The sequence below is a fragment of the Diospyros lotus genome, chromosome 10 (assembly GCF_014633365.1).
Source record: "Diospyros lotus cultivar Yz01 chromosome 10, ASM1463336v1, whole genome shotgun sequence".
Taxonomy (NCBI): Eukaryota; Viridiplantae; Streptophyta; class Magnoliopsida; order Ericales; family Ebenaceae; genus Diospyros; species Diospyros lotus.
Window position 1 is genome coordinate 4,742,409 of NC_068347.1, and position 10,682 is coordinate 4,753,090.

Genomic DNA, 10,682 nt, shown 5'->3' on the forward strand with positions numbered 1-10,682 from the left:
TAAAGCCTCTGTTCCATATACTAGATTGAACGGAGTTTCTCCAGTAGCGACTTGACTAGTTGTTCGATAAGCCCACAAAATGATGGGTAGCTCGTCAGCCCATGTGCCTTTGGCTCCTTCAATTCGGGTTTTTAGGCCATGTAATATGGTTCGGTTACTGACCTTAGCTTGTCCATTAGCTTGGGGGTACGCCACTGAAGCGAATCTTAGTTGAATTCCTAGGTCGTCACAGAATTTTCTAAAGGAGTCACAGTCAAATTGTTTCCCATGATCCGTAACGATAATTCTTGGTATCCCAAATCGGCACATAATGTTTTTCCATACCATTGCCTTCACTTTTCGTGCCGTAATGGTAGCCAATGCCTCAGCTTCAATCCATTTGGTGAAATAGTCAGTGGTCACTATTAAAAATTTTCTTTGCCCGGGTGCTTGAGGAAAAGGTCTCAAAATATCCAAACCCCACTGAGCAAATGGTATAGGCTGGAACGTAGGTTGCAGCTGAGATATCGGGGCAAATTGGACTAGAGTGTGTCATTGACATTTGTCACATGATTTGACTTTCTTTAACACGTCTGACCTTAATGTGAGCCAAAAGAAACCGGCTCTCAAAATTTTGGTTGCTAGGGCTCTTGCTCCCAAGTGTTCTCCACATATTCCACTATGAGCTTCTGCCAGGGTATATTTGGCCTCTTGAGAGCCTAAACACTTGAGAAGGGGTCTAGTGTAAGCTCGTTTATATAATAACCCGTCTATGATGGTGAATCTTGAAGCCCGCATCTTAAGTCTTCTTGCTTCTTGTGGATCATCTGGTAATTCATTGTTAGTGAGATAACGATAGAAAGGCGATCTCCAATCCATTCCTGCCTCCACACATGATACCTCTTTTTCTTCGATACTCGGCTGATGAAGCATTTCAACAAATACTGCTCTTCCTGTTGTCTCTTTAGTGGATGCTAGTTTAGATAAAGCATCAGCATGTCCATTGAGCGATCTGTTTATTTGTGTTAACTAAAAACTCTGAAATGTCTATGCTAGGTCTTTTACTTTGCGCAAGTATTGGGCCATTATCTGCTCTCTGGTTTCATATTGTCCCTGAAACTGCTGCACAATCAACTGAGAATCACTGTGAGCAACCAATCGTGCTACTTCCAATTTTCTTGCTATCCTCATTCCAGCGATTAATGCTTCATATTCAGCTACATTGTTGGTACTTGGAAAAACAAATTGCAGAGAATACTCTAACGTTTCTCCTTCAGGGGATACGAGTACTATCCCAGTGTCACTTCCTTGTGAACCAGATGTTCCATCAACAAACAATAACCATTCTGCCTGCTCATTTTCAGTTATCTTACTGGAGTGTGTGCATTTCACAATAAAGTCAGCCAATGCCTGTCCTTTTATAGCTTGTCGAGGTTGATACTGGATATCATATTCACTTAACTCAATGGACCATTTGGTAAGGCGACCGGAGCATTCGGGCTTTTGCAAAATACTTAGTAAGGGCTGATTTGTAAGTACGACAATCGAATGAGCCTAAAAGTATGGCCTCAACTTTCTGGATGTGTTTAACAATGTTAATGCCATTTTTTTTGCCACGAGATAACGTGTCTCGGGGTCTTGTAATACCTTGTTGACATAATATATTGGTCGATCCACCTGTCCCTCTTTCTTGATTAATACCGCACTTATGGCTTCATCACTTATCCCTAAGTATAAGTATAATGTCTCTCCAGTTTCTAGTCGTGTTAATAGGGGAACTTCTTTCAGATTCTCTTTTAACACTTCAAATGACCTCTGGCATTGTTCCATTGATAGAGTGCATATTTTCATATTATTTAGCCCTCATATTTAGTCTTTTTGCACGTTAGTTGTGTCATTTTATTCATCTTGATTTTGTTTTATTTTATTTTATAGGAATTGGGCTTCACACTATTTTTTTTTATTTTGGACAGATTAGGGCTTCCTGGGTCATAAGGAATTTTGATGGCAAGAAAGGAAACAAGGAGATTGGAGACAAAGAAGCAAAAAGTGTGCTGACAGATTTGACCTTCTGTGATTATTTCAAATGTTTGGCCAAGTTATAATCTCAGAACGTGATTTATATCTTCATAGATATTGTAGAGGACTTCTTAGGATTTCTGGAATGGTATGGTTTGTCCAAATCTGAGTTCTTTTCGGTCTCCAAACATCGCTTCAAAGTCGGGACCAGATAGCTGGGTTAAATTAGGAAAGCTGCACAGACCCTGAATCTTTAAAAGGCCATAACTTAGGCGTCCGATATCCAAATCAAGTGATTAAAAATCCAAAATTCATCTACTCTTCCTGATATAAAATCTTTATGAAGGGGCCGAAGCCCAGAACTCACGTTATCCTATTCGAAATCAGCTGTGAAGTTTTGCTAACCCAGGGTTTCCTCCCTAAGCTCTATTTAAGCACATTAAGAGGCCATTAGGCAGGACAATTCTTTTCTCACGTGAACAGTAGCCAATTTTCCTTTTCTCCATTGTTATCGTCAAGATGAAAGGCTAAGGATTTTGTAACCGATTGCATGCCATACTCCTTATCTGGTTTGAATCTTTGGACGTTTTTGTATATTTGTTTCCATCTTTAATCTTATGGTTTTGTTTCTTTGCTTCTTCTCAAGCATGTATGTATTTTATGCGATCGTATGAATGCATGCATGGTGCTTGGGAAAATTTGACTAATAGGCTCGATTGGGGTATTGGTTTGCAAGAAACAGCATAAACTTAGTGGGTGATTGTTCATGTCGGTTTCAGATCTGTGTGCTAAAAGAAATTGAAACTTGTATATTGATTAAGAAGATCTTCTGTGATTTTTATATTTGTTTCGATTTAGTCTTCGGCGATCATCAAGCATTTTTTTTTTATCTGGGGATTAAAGATAAATAGGTTCTTTATATGGTGGATGATGATACCCGGGTAGGGAGGAAAGGTTGCAACTGGTTGTATCTCGGTTTACTGTGTTCTCGTTTATTTTGTTTCCTGTTTTTCATCAAAAAAACAATCCCCCCCCCCCCGTTTAGTCTTGTTTTGACAGATCCGTTTAAGGTTCATTGGGAGACGACTTTGGGTTGCGCCCTTGCTGCAAATCTGAATCATTATTCATCTAATCTATCGGTGTTTGACAGCCCGACCAGATTTTGGCGCCGTTGCCAGGGAACCGTCAAAACTGTTTCTGTCATAACAGGATACTAATTTCTAACCCTTTTCCTTTTTCCTTCACTGATTTTCTTCTAATATTACTAACTTTCATTTTTTTTTCTTTTTCTGGTTTCCTTTTAGGTGATCAGTTGTGCGACACAATATAGAAGGTTTGCAAAACCGAAATCTGCCTTCAAGAGGAAACTTCCAAAATCAACCTACTCCCCTAAGGAAAATTGGTTCTTTCTTTCACTTTTCTTTTATTTATTTTTTTTATTTTTGTGTGTTTCCTTTTTATTTTCCTTGCCTTTTAAGTGGTTTTTGCATCAAAATAGTGGCATTTCCTAATTCGTTTGCACATTACCAGCACCCAAAGTGACTATCTCAGTTTGGGCCGAAACTTGGTGTCCAAAGGAATAGGGGTATTCCGAGTCGAACTCATTGCCTTTGGCAATGTTGTACATCATTTTTTGGCCAAATTCCAATGTTTAGACCACTTTTTAGGCCATTTTGTGTTTTTTAGTGGCTAATTTTGTGTGGTTTTTAGTGTTTTTAGGTCCCTCGATGTTTTTGTGTTGAAATTTTGTGAAAAACTGCATAAAAAAAATCATCTAAGGGCTTCTTGATTGATATGTTTTTGAGTTTTTGAGTTTTTGGTGTCTTTTAGGCCATTCTTTGTATTGTGCTGTGTGCTTATTCTGTGTGTCTTAGAGAGTCATTTTGTGTGCTGTTTTTGTGCTGATCTTTAGTGCATGACCATGTCCTCTAAGGGAAAAATAATTGATTTGGATCCTGAGATTGAATTAACCCTTAGAAAGCAAAGGGCAGAACTTAGATTCAAGGCTTCTACTACTGTTGTTGACTGTCATATACCATCTGAGCCTATTCCAAAACATATCAACATGGCTGATAATGGAGATAATGGCAACAATGGAAACCGTGGTCATTTAGATGGTAGAACCATTAGAGAGCTGGCTGCACCTGATGTGCATTACCAGCCTTTATGCATTCAATACCCCCAGCTAGATGCCAACTTCGAACTTAAGTCTGGACTAATTCATTTGTTGCCTAAGTTCCATGGTCTTGCAGGAGAAGATCCACATAAACACCTGAAAGAGTTCCATGTTGTTTGCTCCACCATGCGGCCACAGGGAGTAGATGAAGAGCAAATCAAGCTGAGGGCCTTCCCATTTTCCTTAGATGGGGCTGCCAAGGATTGGCTCTACTACTTGCCACCTGCCGCCATCACAAGTTGGAATGGGTTGAAGAGAGTATTTCTGGAAAAATTCTTCCCAGCCTCTAGAACAGCAGCCATAAGGAAGGAGATTTGTGGCATCCGACAGCAAGGTGGAGAAACATTGCATGAATACTGGGAGCGGTTTAAGAAATTGTGTTCCAGCTGTCCACACCATCAGATGAGCGACCAGCTTCTAGTCCAATACTTCTATGAAGGATTAATACCAATGGACAGATATCTTGTGGATGCTGCAAGTGGAGGAGCACTATCTGAAAAGACCCCAACTGCTGCCCAGGAGCTGATATCCAAAATGGCCCAAAATGCACAGCAATTCGGCACAAGAATGAACACTCCTACAAGAGGCATCAATGAAATTAGTGCTGCAGCAACCAATGACCAGCAAAGAATAGAGAACAAGTTGGAGGAGTTGGCTTCCATGGTTAGACAATTAGCATTGGAGAGGAAACAGCCACAACAGCAGTTGTGTGGAATATGTTCCCTACCCTCTCACCCCACAGACCAATGTCCCCAACTACAAGAGAACACTGAATCTGTTGCTGGCATCTTCCCTGGTAGACCATTCCAGCAGCACAATCAACCTTTCCAGCAGCAGCCACAACATAAGTATGATCCATACTCAGCCACATATAATCCTGGATGGAGGGATCACCCAAATTTCAGATATAGAGGGTCTTCAAATCAGCCATTCCAGCAGCACAATCCATACCAGACTCACGACTTGCAGCAGCAACAATTTCAGCAACCACAAAGATTCAATCATCCTCAAGGTCCAAGTTCCAGCAACCATGCCCCACCCAGGCCAAATCAAACTATGCAGCCCGCACAACCACCACCCAAATCGGAACCTAGCTTGGATGATCTTGTCAAGCAACTAGCAGCCAACACACTCCAATTCCAACAGAGAACAGAGACTACTATTTAGAATTTGGAGACACAAATTGGGCAGCTAGCTCCCAACATAAATGAGCTAAGGAGTCAAGGTTCTGGCCAAATACCCTCTCAACCTGTCACCAATCCAAGAAGTAATGTGAGTGCCATCACCCTTAGAAGCGGCAAAGAAGTAGCTGGTCCAACAAGCGAACAATCAGAAAATCAGAAAGAAGATGCTGGTAGCAGAAAACAAGATCAGCCCACTTTAATACAAGAAGGCATCCAACCCACCAGCAATGAATCCGAACAGAGAGAAGCTTCCATTAGCCAACCCCTGCCCTTCCCCCATAAAGTCACCCAAAGCATGAAGAGGGCAGAAGCTGAATTAGATAAAGAAATTATGGAAACATTCCAGAAAGTTGAAGTCAACATCCCTCTCCTTGAAGCCATTAGGCAGATTCCTAAGTATGTAAAATTTCTCAAAGAATTGTGTACTCACAAGAGGAAGCTTAAGGGGAATGAGAAGGTCAACCTTGGGAGGAATGTTTCAGCTCTCATACAACCTGCCATGCCAAGGAAGTGCAAAGATCCAGGGACGTTTTTCATTCCTTATACTATAGGAGACATGCAATTTAGCAATGCTTTACTAGATTTAGGTGCATCCATTAATGTTATGCCTAACTCTATCTATGCTTTATTGCAGTGTGGTCCTTTGAAGCCAACAAGAGTGGTTGTCCAGCTAGCTAATCGAAGCAAAGCCTACCCGTCTGGAGTCTTGGAGGATGTCTTGGTTAAGGTTAAGGATTGCATCTTTCCTACTAATTTTTATGTTTTAAACATGGAAGATGATAACACACATGAGCATGCACCTCTCATCCTAGGTAGACCATTTTTAAAAACTGCAAGGATTATCATCAATGTGCATGAGGGTACACTTTCCATGGAATTTGCTGGTAGCACCATTCATTTTAACATACTTGATGCCATGAAATGTCCCCCTGAAGATCATTCCACTTTGCAAGTTAACTTGATTCAATTGTTGGTTGATGAAGCATGCACTAAGTCTTGTGATTTGATTGATGCATTCCCCACTATTCATGACCTTCCAGATTCCTTCATTTGTCCTGATTGTAGTAATGAGAGTGATCCATGTGATGCATGTTCTGAGATTGCTGCATTTCTAGATAATCATGATTCTGAAGTTGAAAATGAGTATGCACATTCTGATCTTCATGGCTCCCCCATAGAGGATATTGTTTCTACTAACCTTGCTGCCATTGAGTTAGAGCCAAACAGGTTAGTCCCTTCATTACAGCAGCCACCTACACTTGAGCGCAAGCCCCTACCCGAGCATCTCAAGTATGCCTACTTGGAGGATGGCGAGAAGTTGCCGGTCATCATTGCAAATAATTTGCAGCCTCACCAAGAACAGAAGTTATTGGCTCTTTTGAAACAACATAAGAGAGCCATCGGCTGGACATTGGCAGACATACCTGGGATTAGCCCTTCCATATGCATGCATAGGATTCATCTAGAGGAAGGAGCTAAACCTGTGAGACAGCCCTAGAGGAGACTCAACCCCACCATCCTGGATGTGGTAAAGAAAGAGGTAAGTAAACTACTCTCAGTTGGTATCATTTATCCTATCTCTGATAGCTAGTGGGTGAGTCCAGTGCAGGTAGTTCCCAAGAAGACGGGCATCACAGTGGTGCCTAATGAGAGGAATGAGCTTGTTCCAATGCGAGTACAAAATAGTTGGAGAGTGTGCATTGATTACAGGAGACTCAACCTCGCCATGAAGAAAGATCACTTCCCTCTCCCATTTATTAACCAAATGTTGGAGCGGCTGGCAGGTAAGTCACACTATTGTTTTCTTAATGGCTTCTCTGGATATTTTCAGATTTGCATAGCATCGGAGGATCAGGAAAAGACCACCTTCACCTGCCCCTTCGGCACATTTGCCTATAGGAGGATGCCATTTGGTCTTTGCAACGCTCTAGGTACATTTCAGAGGTGCATGGTAAGTATCTTCTCCGACCTTCTTGAGCATTGCATGGAGGTGTTCATGGACGATTTCTCTATGTATGGGACCTCTTTTGATGACTGCCTAGTTAGTTTGGGTCGAGTGTTGGAGAGGTGCATTGAAAAGAATCTTATGCTGAATTATGAAAAATGTCACTTCATGGTAGAACAGAGGATTGTCTTGGGGCATGTAGTGTCCAAGAGGGGTATAGAGGTTGATAAGTCTAAGGTCGATATCATTTCTTCTCTGCCTTACTCCACCTCTGTGCGGGAGATTCGTTCTTTTCTTGGACATGCAGGATTCTACAGGAGGTTTATCCAGGATTTCAGCAAGATTGCTCGTCCTTTGTCCAACCTACTCCAAAAGGATATGGATTTCCAGTTCGATGAACATTGCAAGTAGGCATTTGATGAGTTGAAGAGACGCTTGACTTCCCCACCTATCATACAGCCACCCAATTGGGACTTGCCATTCGAGCTCATGTGTGATGCTTCCAATTATGTAGTTGGTGCCATTCTTTCACAACGAGTGGAGAAGAAGTCACATGTCATTGCCTATGCCTCGTGCACCTTGGATGCTGCTCAAGCAAACTACACCACGACAAAGAAGGAGCTTTTAGCTATTGTGTTTGCTTTAGATAAATTTTGCTCCTATCTTCTGGGTTCTAATGTTGTCGTGTTTTCTGACCATGCAGCCTTGAAATACCTATTGAAGAAGCCCGATGCTAAGCCTAGGTTGATACGGTGGATGCTCCTACTTTAGGAGTTCAATGTTGAGATAAAAGATAAGAGTGGGGTCGAGAACCTAGTAGCTGATCATTTGAGCAGGGTCCCTTCTTCTTCAGATTCCACAGTCATGGGCTCACAGCCTATCCGAGATGATTTTCCAGATGAGTTCCTCTACCGCATTCATGGTATTGAGCCCTGGTACGCAGATTTGGTAAATTATTTAGTCGCTTCTGAATTACCTGCATATCTTAAGAAAGAGCAACTAAATAAATTTAAGAGTCAGGCTCGGTACTATGTGTGGGATGATCCCTATCTATGGCACATATGTAGTGACCAGGTCATCAGGAGATGTGTCCCTGACCATGAGTTTGCATCTGTCCTTAATTTTTGTCACACACTTGCATGTGGTGGTCACTTTGGTCCCCAACGTACAGCTAGGAAAGTCCTAGATTCTGGATTATATTGGCCTTCACTCTTTAAGGATTCATATGAGTTTTGTAAGAATTGTACACGTTGCCAACACACAGGCACTATATCACGTAGGAATGAAATGCATCAACAACCCTTATTGTTTTGTGAAATCTTTGATGTTTGGGGCATTGACTTCATGGGTCCATTTCCTATGTCATTTGGTTATGTGTACATTCTGTTAGCTGTGGATTATGTTTCTAAGTGGGTGGAAGCTAAAGCAACCAGGACTGATGATTCTTCTGTGGTTGCAAAGTTTGTTCGTTCTCTTATCTTTTGCAGGTTTGGCATGCCCAGGGCCATCATCAGCGACCAAGGATCCCACTTTTGCAATAGAAAGATGGACACCCTACTTCGCAAGTATGGGGTAATACACAAAGTGGCGACTCCTTATCATCCACAGACTAATGGGCAAGCTGAAGTGTCAAATAGGGAGATCAAGCAGATTTTGGAGAAGACTGTCCAGCCCCACAGGAAAGACTGGAGCAAGAGATTAGAAGATGCGCTATGGGCCTACCGCACCGCCTACAAAACCCCCATCGACATGTCCCCCTACAGGTTGGTTTTTGGAAAAGCGTGTCACTTGCCGGTGGAAATGGAGCATAAGGCATACTGGGCGGTGAAGCAATGCAATATTGACATCAGTCAAGCGGGGTCCCAAAGGAAGCTCCAACTCCAGGAACTTGAAGAGATTTGACTGGAAGCATATGAGAACTCAAGGATCTACAAGGCGAAAACAAAGGTTGCACATGACAAGCTGATCACGAGGAAGGAGTTTCAAGTCGGTCAGAAAGTCCTACTACACAATTCCCACCTTAAGTTGATGCCAGGTAAATTACGTTCCCGTTGGACGGGTCCTTTCCTGGTTACTCATGTTTTTCCTTATGGTGCAGTTGAAATCAAGGATGAGTCCAATGCGAAGCAATTCACATTGAATGGGCATCAACTTAAGCCATTCCATGAGGACTTTCAAGAGCACATTATGGAGGAGCTGCATCTCCTCAACGCCACCTCCATTTGATACACCAGGCTGTTTCTCTCTCCTTACTTTTCTTACTTGTCCTATACATGATTCTTGATGCATGCTTACATTGAGGACAATGTAATGTTTGAGTGTGGGGGGGGGGGAGTTTTAGAATAGAAAAAAAAAATGCAAAATGAGGCAAATTGAGTTTGAAAGAATTTGGCATGTTTAGAAAGTCGATCTTATTTTTTTTGGGGGCTTTCAAGTAAATTGGAAATGAGTTTGGCTTGGTGGGTTGATTGAGGTAGTCTTTGTGAGGATATTTGTGCTCATGCATGTTCTTTCTTATGACATGCGTGCATTCACTAATTATGGGTATCACTCCAGAGCTTGTTTTGAATCTTTATTGAAGCTATCAGTGCTCATGCATGTGAAAAGATGATTAAGGCATTTTTTCATTTTACTCGCAATTTTTCAAAAAAAAAAAAAAAAAGGATCTTTCCCCTTCTTCCCCTTCTTTAGGTTGAAGAACATTCATTGCATCCCTTGATCATGGCAACATATTAAGCAAGTCCTTTGGAATCAAAAGAAAAATAGATAGAAAGGCCAAAGGCCAAGCTGAGATGGAGCGTAAAACGCACTCGCCAGGGTGAGATGCAGCGTAAAATGCACTCACAAAGGTTGGGATGGAGCGTAAAACGCACCCACCATTCAAAAAAAAAAAAAAAAAGTTCTATTTTCTGCTTGCTTAATAGTTCTTCATTGATCTTGGATTATCTTGAAAGTTTTCTTCCTAAGGTTTACTTTACTTTTCATTGTTATCTTCCTATCCTTTTCAGAGCCATGAATAAAAGTCCTTTTGATTTGCATGCAAAAAGCATTGAGAGTGGAGATTTAGAAGATGAGCATATCTGGTAGTGGAATTGTGATTGAGTGGAGTGAGGCATAGAATTTGAGGAACTTGAGAGCATATTCTTATTCTATGAGGGTCTGCTTATTTTGACTTGTCTTGCCAAGTAAAATTGCCATGCTACTTGTTTGTTTGGGAAATGTTAGAAAGATGATATTTGCGTGTTGAATTCCTATAAAACTTGCTGTGCCTCTCATTTTGCATTCTTCACATCCCTTTTGTTATTGAGTGTTAGTGTCTAGTGTTTTTCCCAGGAGTGCGAAAGTCTAAGTGTGGGGGAATTTGATAGAGCGCATATTT

The 10,682-nt window shown here is 41.5% G+C and overlaps 1 non-coding gene across 1 annotated transcript; it reads right to left on the reverse strand.

Moving 5' to 3' along the window:
* Positions 1–4,471: 4,471 nt before the first annotated feature.
* On the reverse strand, positions 4,472–4,578 carry LOC127812395 (small nucleolar RNA R71). The gene has a single exon (XR_008025898.1). It is a non-coding gene; the product is annotated as a small nucleolar RNA R71 (small nucleolar RNA).
* Between the last annotated feature and the right edge of the window lie 6,104 nt (positions 4,579–10,682).